The sequence below is a fragment of the Acipenser ruthenus genome, chromosome 33 (genome assembly GCF_902713425.1).
Source record: "Acipenser ruthenus chromosome 33, fAciRut3.2 maternal haplotype, whole genome shotgun sequence".
Taxonomy (NCBI): Eukaryota; Metazoa; Chordata; class Actinopteri; order Acipenseriformes; family Acipenseridae; genus Acipenser; species Acipenser ruthenus.
This window is the reverse complement of record NC_081221.1, coordinates 6,816,953-6,828,823: the sequence shown is the minus strand read 5'-3', so window position 1 is coordinate 6,828,823 and position 11,871 is coordinate 6,816,953. Positions and strand designations below refer to the sequence as shown.

Here is an 11,871-nt window from a genome sequence, read left to right as displayed (position 1 = left end):
AGGAAAACACCCAACAGATCACAACTGATTGCACCTGTACCAAAATCTGACAGCGTACAACTTTCAATGTGACAACGTATCACTTTCTGACATTACACGGGTCAAGTTTTGGCACAAGTACCTCATTCTGACAATGTACCACTTTCTAACACTGCACAGGTAGCAAATTTTTACGTTACACCAGTATTTCCTTAAGAAGCTGCATATGAATCACTGAAATATGAACCTCGATTACGAAGTGACACTTAATTTCTTATGGATAGATTGCTCGATTATTTCCTCAAAAGATAACAAATGTATACAGTGGCAATTACAAGAAAGTTGTCTGCTTACTGTCCAGTGTTTTAACCACTAGGAATCCACTCAGCTCTTACATCAGGAGGTTTCCGAGAGGTTTCCTTCTCTGGTTTCACTTTTGTTTTCAGTTTTCGTACAAAATGCATTTTACACATGCAGACTTCTTATCGTTTGAAGATATCGCTCGCTCTTATATTTGTACAGCACAGAAGTCAGAATAAACATTGTTCCACTAAATTTTTGAAAAATTGATGAGTTACTACAACCACAATCAATGCAGAATAAAACCATGTTCCCTTTCAATTTGAAGACGACCACCAAAATATTACTTATGGGATCTCCTATTGGTAGGTATTCACTGAGCTCTTTATATCAGAGCTGCCGATAGACCCCTTCCTGGGGTGACATCCTCGATCCCGCCTACCGAGGGATAAAACAGTCAGCCCACGGAAGCCATGTTCTCTTTTTGCTTCTCAAGATGGTAAGGTAAGACCTCTGTGCTGAAACTGAGCGTATTTCAAAAATAACTTTTCTGAGTCGACTGCAGTTACCCTGCATTTCTGCTCCTTTCTTCAGCAGCCTGCCTTGCTTGCGTTGCAGGCTGCCTTTTCTTACTGTCTGTCATATGTGAGCAACTGCCTGTGCAGTATTGATTTAAAGGAGTGCATGTGTGTCTTTTCTGGCCTACACTCTTGGGGAGAACGCAGTTCCTCCACCGGGGCTAGGCCTTGCTGTAACCCCGCTGTTGAGTGATTCCGTGAAATATACAGTAAATAAATACAAAATGGTATTGTTGTTGTTGCGTGACCTGACAGCTTGCCTGTGTTGTGATGTGGATTAGCTGCAGTGCAGTTTAAAAAACAACAGCCAGTCAGCCGTGTATTTCCCCTGCCCCGCTGGAGAGTAGAACTCGCCGGCTGCCTCCACCTGTTGTTTTTCAATTTGCCCACTGCGGCTTTAGCCTTTGTGTCTCCCTGGTTTATGCTATACACTGACCAGGTGTGTGACTACACACAGTCAGGGCAGGCACCGCTGCTTCAGCTGCCCCCCGGTGCTTCGGTAGCTCAGTGCACGGTCAGCCCTTGGTACTTCAGTGCCTCGGTGCGCATGGTGCTCGGTGCACACGGTGCCTGGTGTCCATGGTGCTTGGTGCACACGGTGCGCATGGTACTTCGGTGCCTCAGTGCGCGTAGCGCCTCAGTGCACTTGGAGCTCGGTGCACGTGGTGCACATGGTGCCCGGTGTGCTTGGTGCGCACAGTGTTTAGTACCTCGGTGCTTGGTACACCCGGTGCACACAGTGCTGGGTGCATGTGGTGCTCGGTGCACATGGTACTCGGTGCACGTAGGGACCTCCGTGCTCGGTACACCAGGTGTACGGGGTGCTTGGTGCACGTGGTGTTTGCTGCACACGGTGCTCGGATCGCTCGGTGTGCACGGTACTCGGTGCACTAGGTGCACACGGTAACCATACACTAGGTGCGCACAGTGCTTGGTGCACTCGGCGCACACAGTGTTTGCTGCACTAAGCGCCAATAAGGTTCAGGGCACAGTGCTTGGTGCACACGATGTGCACGGCGGCTGGTGCTCTTGGTGCACGGTGCTAGCTGTTGCATGCGGTACTTAGTACCCTGGTGCATGCATAGTCTGGTGCACGCGGTGCTTCGGTGCATGCGGTGCTTAAGTGCTCCCATGCCTTGCACATTGTGCAAACGTGTTGTGCGGCGCCTGAGCCTTTTATACCAGGCGATATTAAAGGAATGACGGCGAGCATGTCCTGGTTCTATGCTTGCACGTCCTGTAGGGCAAACCTGCCCCAGGAGGATGGGCATACTCCATTTTCACGGTGCCTGGGTGTCCAGCATGCCAATTTGGCCCTTTTTGCGACATCTGCGCGGCTTTTCAGCCCCGGGTGCTTAGTAATAGGCTGGCTAGGGCCACATGGACGGAGGCTCTATCCACTGTGGCCGAACCATCAACGGTCCTTGGGGACCCACTCCCCCCACTCCCCCCACTCCCCCCACTCCCCCCACTCCTCCGATTGTCCCAGAGCCCCTCGCAGGATATCCCCTGCGCGCAGGCTTGGGATTGGACCCCTAGTAGCCGCTCCCCATCTCCACAAGCGAGACGGGTTAAGCGCTCGAAGCAGACAAGGGACATAATGGACCTCTAGGCCCACATGGCCCAGGTCCTAGAGCTTCTGTCGAGGCAGCAGGCACCTGCGGCTCCAGCCGCAGCCCCGACGCCACCATCGCCACACCCAGTACCAGCCCCTGTCTTCCCCCGGGGAGCTCAGGGTGAGCGGGAAGCGCCATCACTGGGGTGAGGGCTCCTTCCCCACTGAGATGGAGGAAGGAGAGGAGCGTGTGCTCTCTATTGAGGTGTAGCCTAGTTCCGAGGTTGCCTCGGAAGCTAGTGTGCCCCCTTTTGAGCTCTGTGTCGGCACTAATGGGACATGCTGCAACCTTTTTGCAGATCCCCTGGATGACAGCGGCTGACCATTCATCCCGTGCACAGGAAGTACCTCCGCTTTGCCATTCAGGGAAGCGTTTACGTTAGTTTTCCGTGTTGCTGTTCGGCTTCTCATTAGCTCCTCATACGTTTTCTAAGTGCATGATGGAAAGAGTCGGCTTACACCGGTGCAGTGCACAATGTACTTGGGGCTCTGGCTGGACTCCAGTACGATGCGTGCATACCTTCGCCTCGGCGGAGACGACACACTGCCTCCTGTGGTACTCCATCCACTGCTTAGGCGGTCCACTCGAGTCGACACCCTAGCCCACAAGTGGCCCAGGACAATCCTTTACGCGTTCCCGCCGATACCGTTGCTCCCGGCCTTTCTAGAGAAGGTCCAGTTGGAGAAGGTGACAGTTCTCCTAGTGGCCCCTAGGTGGCCTAGGGGAATCTGGTTTTTGACCCTATGTCAGCTCTTACAAGGCCAGCCCTGGGAGATCCCGCTTCGCAAGAGGCACTCTCTAGCATCCGGAAAGGGGCAGGTTCCAATTATGGGTCTGGCCACAGAACGGGACCGCTGGTCAGCCCTAGGGAGATATTTTCAGAAGTTATCTTGCAGTTTCTGCACGAACTGCTCAATGCTGGTACGTCACCTTTTACATTGAACGTGTATTTAGCGGCCATTTCTGCATGCCATGCCCCCATAGACTCTGTATCTCCAGGTGCGCATTTCTTGGCAACTCATTTTCTTAACCCTTTGCAGTCCATTTATTAAGTGCGTGTCAGGCGCGTCAGGTCCAATTTATTTTCACACGCGCAGTTAATTTTAGACACGCTGTTTAAATTTTTTTTTTTTTCCACAGTCAAATGGGTTTAAAAGGCCCTGCATATCAACAAAGCACTCTCTAGGCATCTCCAGCCCCGCCCCACCCTTTCGTTCGCTATAGCTTTCATATATGCTAATAAATAAATAATAATAATAATAATAATAGTCGTACATACTGATCGATCATCTCCTGATCACTCGTTTTATCACCAAACTCCTAAATAATGCGATCCAAGTCATTATTTATTACTAAACATCTCAAAAAGCTCTGCAGATGTCTGTGTTATTCTCTGTGCACTGATTCAGTAACAGGCAGCTTGTTTCCTTATGGCCGCCCCTATCTGATGCCAGGGGCAAGTATGACTATTCATGAGATACGCCATTTTCTTTTTTCGGCTTGTCTCGGCTCCTGTCGCTCCCACTCGGCCATTGAATGGTTTTCTCGGCATTTTCCGGAGAAAAAACGACTAGAAACCAGTTTTTTGTGTTTTTTTAATGATGTCGGACAGGGTCCGACATTGGACTGAATAGGAATAATTGCAATGTTGGACCAGGTCCGACATAGGACCGCAAAGGGTTAAGGGTGCTCGGCGATTACGCCTCCCAAGAGGGTCGTTCTCCACGAATGGAGCCTTGATATTGTACTGGAGGTTCGCACGAAGGCCCCGTTTGAGCCCATACACTCCATAGAGTTGAAGTATCTATCTATGAAGACAGCCTTCCTCTTGGCTATCACCTCTGCTAAGCGGGTCAGTGAACTACAGGCGCTGTCGGTGCACAGCTCCTGTAGCGTATTTGTGACGATGGTAGCAGGGTGTCACTATGTACAAACCCTGCTTTTGTCCCTAAGGTGATCACAGCCTTCCACATGAACCAGTCTGTGGAATTGGAGTCTTTCCATCCACCTCCATTTTCTTCGGAGGAGGATAGGAGATTCCTCTGCCCGATGCGGGCATTGAGGTGTTACGTGCATAGGACAAGAGCTCTGCGTCATTCTGACCAGCTCTTTTTCTGTCACGGGATACGGACCCTAGGACAGCCCCTCTCGAAGCAACGACTGTCGCACTGGATTGTGGACACAGTCTCGACTGCGTATAATAATAGTGCCGGCTTGCCACCACCTGGGGGGGTAGCCGCACATTTTACCAGAGGGTTGGCTACATCTTGGGCCCTCTTCAGAGGGGCCTCGCTGTCCGATATCTGTACTGCGGCTAGCTGGGTTACGCCGCATACTTTCTCCAGGTACTATCATGATAGATCTTGCCTTGCTTTCATTAGATATGAGAGTCCTTGAGGTTGCACGCTCGCACCGCTAACCTTAGGTTATACGGTTCTGATGCATCCCTCATATGCTGCCGTTCCTTCTCCCTCGCGACGGCTCTGGTATACCATAAGTAATGTTTTGGTGGTTGTCTTTGAATTGAAAGGGAATGTTAGGTTACTTACCGTAACCCTGGTTCCCTGAAAGAGAAGACGACCACCAACCAGCGAGGTCGCATCGGTCATCCTCACGGGTTCGATGCAAAAATGGCTTCCATGGGCTGACTTTTTAATCCCTCGGTAGGCGGGATCGAGGACTTCACCTCAGGAAGATATAAAGAGCTCAGTGAATACCTACCAATAGAAGGCATATCCCGTAAGTAATGTTTTGGTGGTCGTCTTCTCTTTCAGGGAACCAGGGTTACGGTAAGTAACCTAACGTTTTATTTAACCAGCTCACACGTGTCAGAAGGCAGTAGGGGTTTTAGATCCACAACATGTTTGTAGTTTGGATAAAGAATCCCTCCGGTTAGATTGTATTCCAGGGTTTGATGCTTGCTGTAAATCAGAAATGGAGGGTTATCAACTATATGCAAAAGAAAAGGGGTGACCGAATTTTGGAGAAATGCAGAACTATTTCCTAATTTAGGCTTAAACATATTTGTCAGTTGCTATCAATTCTGTGAATGCTGAAAGAAGTGTTTCTTCATATGGTATGGGCACATTTTCACAGTGCAATGTCAATCTGTGATAGAAGACTGGGTTAAACAATGCTTAGATTTAATAGGAAAATCTAATGCACAAGAAATGAGAATGGATTTTTTTTTTTTGTATTTCATGCAAACATAAGTAACGCTTATGGGCTTCTTATGAAAAAACTTTTTTTGTTTGTTTTACATTATATTCCAAGAACAAAACAAAACCCTAAAAACAAAACAAAGAAAAATAAATAAACACATCTTACATATGTTACAGAACTTCTCTTCTGTTGACGAAATATATATTAGTGCCCAATGAGAATCCGATATCAGGAAAATGTAATTATTTATTTTTTACTAAATGATTTGCTTAAAATTGTACTGGTAAATTCAAACCTATAAATAATGTATTTACATTTATGAGTTCCCTGAGCGGTGGGGGTCAAGGTTGCACCAATTGTTTCTACTAACTTGGCTTGTGCTTTTGATGCAAGTTCGATCTGCTTTTATTGTGCCTGAAGCCGCTTTTACAGTTGTGCCTATTTGCTTTGTGCTGGGCAAGGCTGTCCCAATGGTTTCTTGAAACTTGGCTTGGGTTTTTGATATCTCCACTTTAAATGGATGGACACGTTTGATAACTTGTCGTTTTTTCATATTTCCAGTGTGTTTTTGTTTCAGATATTTATATAAAAAAAAAAAAATTTGGCAGGCAAAATGTTCCATTTTAAAACAGAAATAAATAATTTAATATAAATGATTTATATAGACGTCACAATAAGTGCATTCCCAGCCACTGCTATGGAGGCTATATAGACATCTTGGGGCTGTAGAACTAAATTACAGGTTAAAAAAACAAGCCGTGAAGAACGCAGGGCTCTACAGTAAGTCATTCATGCTGGTGCAGATTTGAGGTGAATATACTGTATATATATTTTTAATAGTAACAGAGCTACCACATCAGCAACCCCTTTGATGCCAGGGGCCTCATGCAATTGCATGGGCTGCGCGTGCCTAAAACCGCTACTGTGTTTCAGTAAATGTATTAAAGACAAATCTTCCTCTGAATTCTGCTATAATCAGGAAGCTGGTTGTTTTTAAAGCTTATTGTTTTTAAAGTAAAATAATACTGTTAGGATTTCATTTCATGATTTTTGTGTTTCTTGGTATACACTTATTACGTTGTGAAATAACACTGATATGTTTGACTTAGCCACTTTGTTGCAGAAATTGTTTGTTGCTTCACTTTTTGCAACTAATGCAGACATTAAGCAAGTAGGTTGACGATGTGAAGTTGGCTTCTTATTCGCCAGCTTCTTATTCACATTTAAGCTTCTTATTCGTATACCGCAAATTTAACACACATTTTATAAGTAACTGGGGTATTCCGGGGTTAAATCACTCTGGGCCACTTATTTCAAAGTTGCTTCTCACAGGGGGGAACCCCTCTATGTCACACATGTGTATTTATCCCGGTGTAACGCCCGATTCAGTATCCCCTCAGAAATCTGTATCCCCAGGCTCAGTGCGTAAAATTAGATCGGCTCACGGGCATGGCTGATTCTTCTTTTGCTCGTGTCTGAGGTAAAATACGAGTGATGTGCATGCGCAGCAGTTGTCGGCTACATTTTGCAATCATTTACTAACGTTTTTGACAGGGCGACATGATTTATTTGTGATGTGCATAGTCAGCTATGCTCTGTTTTCATCAAAAACATCTTTGACGTGTTCTTTAATACGTAACTTGTCACAATGATCTTACTTGAGCAATCTTGGTCTTAGCTAAAAATGAGTTGTTGTTTTTTTTGGTAATACAAGCCTAGATGATATTACTCGCAGCTAAAACAATATACGGTACTTATCATTAGTCTAACAAATTAATGCTTATTGTGTTAACTATGCAGCCTTCCTGTTACATAAACGATTGTGCTGATTTGAAAGCAGTCTGTTTTTTAATATATATATATATATTTGGATTTCAAAACTTTAAAGTAAATTACCATGCAAGTTTTTTTAATGAGTAATATGAATGTATATACACAGTACACACACAACACATGGTGCACCCACACACACAAGATTGATATTGGGTGTAAATACAGTAAGAAACACAGGAGATACCAAATCAGACAGCTGACAATATCCTAGTGTAACTGCTTTATTACTGCTCTTTCTGCATTTTAATAATTACTCAATACTCTGTTGTATTTCTTATTCAGTGGTACCACTATTTTGTATCTGAATAATAATAATAATAATAGGCCTAATAATAATAAGATTTAGTATTTTAAGTAGACTGTCAGTATAATTAGTGCAGTTTAGATTTATTCCTATTTAAATTTATTCTTTTTGTGGTATCTTTAATATGAAAGGCTCTGCTAAAGTGTATTATTATTATTATTATTATTATTATTATTATTATTAGGCTAATGTGTGTGTATAGATAGCTAGCTCGATAGATAGATCCTGCAAAACTTTTCTTTTGCCTTTTTCTAGCTTATTTATGTATTGTCCTATATCTGCTCACATATTTTTTATCTATTTATCTATTATATATATATATATATATATATATATATATATATATATATATATATATATATATATTGGTCACGCTTTATTTTAAGGGGCGCCTATTAACTATTAACAAACTATTAGTAAATACATTAATGAACATTAGTTACTAGTCTGTTAACAGTTAGTTAACAGTTAATAGATTATTGTTACTTGTATTTATAAACATTAGTAACTAGTCTGTTAACAGTTTGCTAACAGTTAATATAGTATTTACTTGTATTAATAGACATTAGTTACTACCATGTTAACAGTTTGTTGAATGTTAATAGACTGTTTATTATGTTGTAATATAACTTTTCTCAGTTAATAAATCAATGAATAAATGGACCTACTTTGATGTAAACATATGGAGTAAATGTGGTAGGACTTAGAAGTAATAAATCATTATTAACTATTAGCAAACGAGTAGTAAATATATTAATAAACACTAGTTACTAGCCTGTTAACCGTTTGTTAATAGTTAATAGACTGTTTGATACTTGATGTATTGTAATTTTTCTCAGTTGATAAATCAATGAATAAATGGACCTACTTTGATGTAAACTTATAGAGTAAATGTTGTGGTAGGACTTAGAAGTAAGCCCATGAATAAATCAGTATTAACACCATTAATAAACACCAGTTACTAGCCTGTTAATAGGATATTTGTTATTTGTTAATAACCATATTTATAAAGAGTTAGTTAATAGTGAATAGGCCCTTAAAATAAAGTGACAAGACAAGGCACCACTTTAGTTTAGAAATTACTTTATTTCTCACAATTAGAACATCATAGCAAAACCAACTTTGTCAAACCTTGAAACCCAGCAATGAAAACATCTTATCAATTACTCATTCACTCTATTTCACTTTTAAAACCATATAAAAACAACATTTCAGAAATACCTTTAAAAAAAAAAGTTTTTATTTAGCAGACGCCTTTATCCAAGGCGACTTACAGAGATGAGGGTCTGTTAACTATGCATCAGCTGCAGAGTCACTTACAACTACGTCTCACCCGGAGCACAAGGAGGTTAAGTGACTTGCTCAGGGTCACACAATGAGTCAGTGGCTGAGGTGGGATGTGAACTGGGGACCTCCTGGTTACAAGCCCATTTCTTTAACCACTGGACCACACAGCCTCAGTGATTGGTGATTAATTAATTGGTTACGTAATTAATACTAATTCTCAAAAATAATATTCAAAATAACAAAAAACAATTATACATGATAGTTTCCTTATGTCATCAATAAGACGACCTAAAGGCTCTTTTTTTTGTGTTTCTTTGTTAGCCAGTAGGTCCATTCAATTACCCGAAGGTGCTCTTTGAGTAACTTCTCTGTCATGTTTCCTCTCAGCCTCCATATGTTTGATTTAAACTGACCCCATGCCCTTTCAATGTGTTGTGTGTGAGCACCTGTATAGCCATCAACAAAGTTTCTGCTGTGATTTACTGTGTGATGTGTATATCCATGTTCAGTAAGTCTCTGAAAATATGCTCTCCACTCATCACTTATGATAGTTGAACCAACCAATCTGCTTTGCACAAGTTTTAGTACTGGTTTCCGTGAAGATTGGTTACATCCAAGCATTCCAAAGACTCAGCTCTTTCTTTTCCAGGTTTGTCTCATTCTTCCTTTGTGGTACTGCAAAAACATTAATAAAGCATTTTTAATACATATATACGCCTACATTTTACACATCTTAATTATGTATTTATATTATTTTTTATCAGTTCCATAATTATCATTCTGTGCTTATGAACACAAAAAAATGTATGACTTCGAATGCAATATGAAGAACTTCTAGCATTGTTTATTAATTAAAAATGTAATAATAATAAAATAAAAATCAATGAGAATGTAATATAAAAATATAGGAAACAGTACAATAGAAAAGCCAAAAAGGGTTAGGACAAATAGTAAAATTTAGGACAGGAAATCTCACCATTGACTTTTGGTGAGCAATTGTTCACTGTATTAATGAATCCTTGAGATGAAGAACCACATGAGCATTTCACGTTTTTCTGACATGCTCTATCTTTTCATATTATATCTCCAAGTTATATTACAATTCTGTATTTGTGCTTGAAACATTGATATTTTATGTCATTCATAAAATGGAACCTAAGCACACTGTGTAGGGGGAGTTAAAATGCATATGGTTCTTCTTCTGAAGGATTAAATAAAGGTAGACAATTACTTTTCTGTGATGGCAGAACTTGCACTCATCAGTTACCACAAATTCCCTGCGTCCTCCAACTTTCATGCTTCCCTTTCTTTGCAGACAGTGCACAACCTTAATGCAAATGTGTCTGCATTTTTTTGCCATTTTTGAGAGAGTTGTGGAACTACCAACAATATTTTCATCAATCATGTCGACTTGTCGCAAACGCAGTCCCTGAGCAAACCTAATGAACAAGCAAGATAAAACCATAATCATTTTAAATCTACAAAATGTAGATTCTACTCAGTCGAATGTAGATTCTACTCATGCTTATATATCTAGAATACATCATTTCAATGCTTACTTTAAAGTATTATTGTACACACTAATAACAATAGAGCACATGATTATATGCAATTTCCTATTTAAAAAATCATGGATCCTCTCAAAGAGCAGCTAATATAATATTAATTATTTGCAAATCCATACATATAAAAGTCAGTGCGCAACCCCTGCCCAGTCATGGTATATCAGTGATCAATAAAGAATGTTTACTTTCTAAATAAATATAACAGTAAACTTATTTTTATCATTTCTAAAGAATTCGGGTATGGCAATCATTATGCAATTATTTTTAAAACTGAGTCATTATATACAACTACCTACAAAATATTACCTGAACAGGAACTTCATCCAGCAGAATTGACTTGAATGGGAACGTGCAAAAAATGATTTGGCTCTGATGGATTTTGTACATTTATTCCGATGCCTTCTGCAAACCCTGAAATATAGTTGAAAATGTTAAATTATTTTATATCAGAAAAGCATCATATTATTTTTAAGCATTCAAGAGATTTATTAATTTAAAAATTACTACCAAACACCAAAACAACACTGATTATGCCTTACCCTGTAAAATACTACTGTAGAAATAGAAATGTTAATAATTAGATGTATTAATGACACAAATCACTGTGGGTCGTGATGGCTATTTCTGTCTGTTTTGTACAGGAAAATTGGGTTTCTCCGAGTACGGAAACAGGTGTTACTCTGTGCTGGCTGCTTTTTATGTTTTCCCATACGTCACCCTATGACGCAGGGCCCAAGATATTGTTCAATGATATCTATCGGTAACGCTGTATACTGCATGTACACTATTATTCATATTATGAAATCAAACATGTCTAATTTCAGTCTGAAAAGCCAAGCTGTATTAGGATAAAACATGTAGCTAAGCATACGCCTACTTTACCATGTAAAATAGTCCTTCGAGTTGTTCATTTTCCTACGGCAGATTTTACATTTAACTGTTTTTGCCAACAGCCTCTTCTTCTGGAGCCATTTGATTATTTTTACTAATGGTTTACAGTTCATTTTAGACTGCCATCTCTTTGACAGTGACATGGCAGCCAATCTTGTGTCCATTTTCCTTAAAATAAATAGAATAAAAACTTAAAAACTAGGACAGGGCAAATCTGTCTGTATATATTGTGAAAAAGTGTAATGAAGCCAAATCTTTCACAAAAGCTAAAATATTGGATTGTCTCTATGTAAAGCGGTTATCTACAAAACTGTTTTGGGAATTCAGATTGTTTTGTCTTGCCATTCTGTATGTAT

General features: G+C 40.8%; 1 long non-coding RNA gene across 1 annotated transcript; it reads right to left on the bottom strand.

Annotated features, from left to right (window-relative positions):
- Window positions 1-8,838: 8,838 nt before the first annotated feature.
- Window positions 8,839-11,032, bottom strand: LOC131704963 (uncharacterized). The gene is made up of 3 exons (XR_009310075.1): window positions 10,931-11,032; window positions 10,291-10,498; window positions 8,839-9,734 (listed from the first exon to the last, which is right to left on the bottom strand). It is a non-coding gene; the product is annotated as an uncharacterized LOC131704963 (long non-coding RNA).
- Window positions 11,033-11,871: the final 839 nt, after the last annotated feature.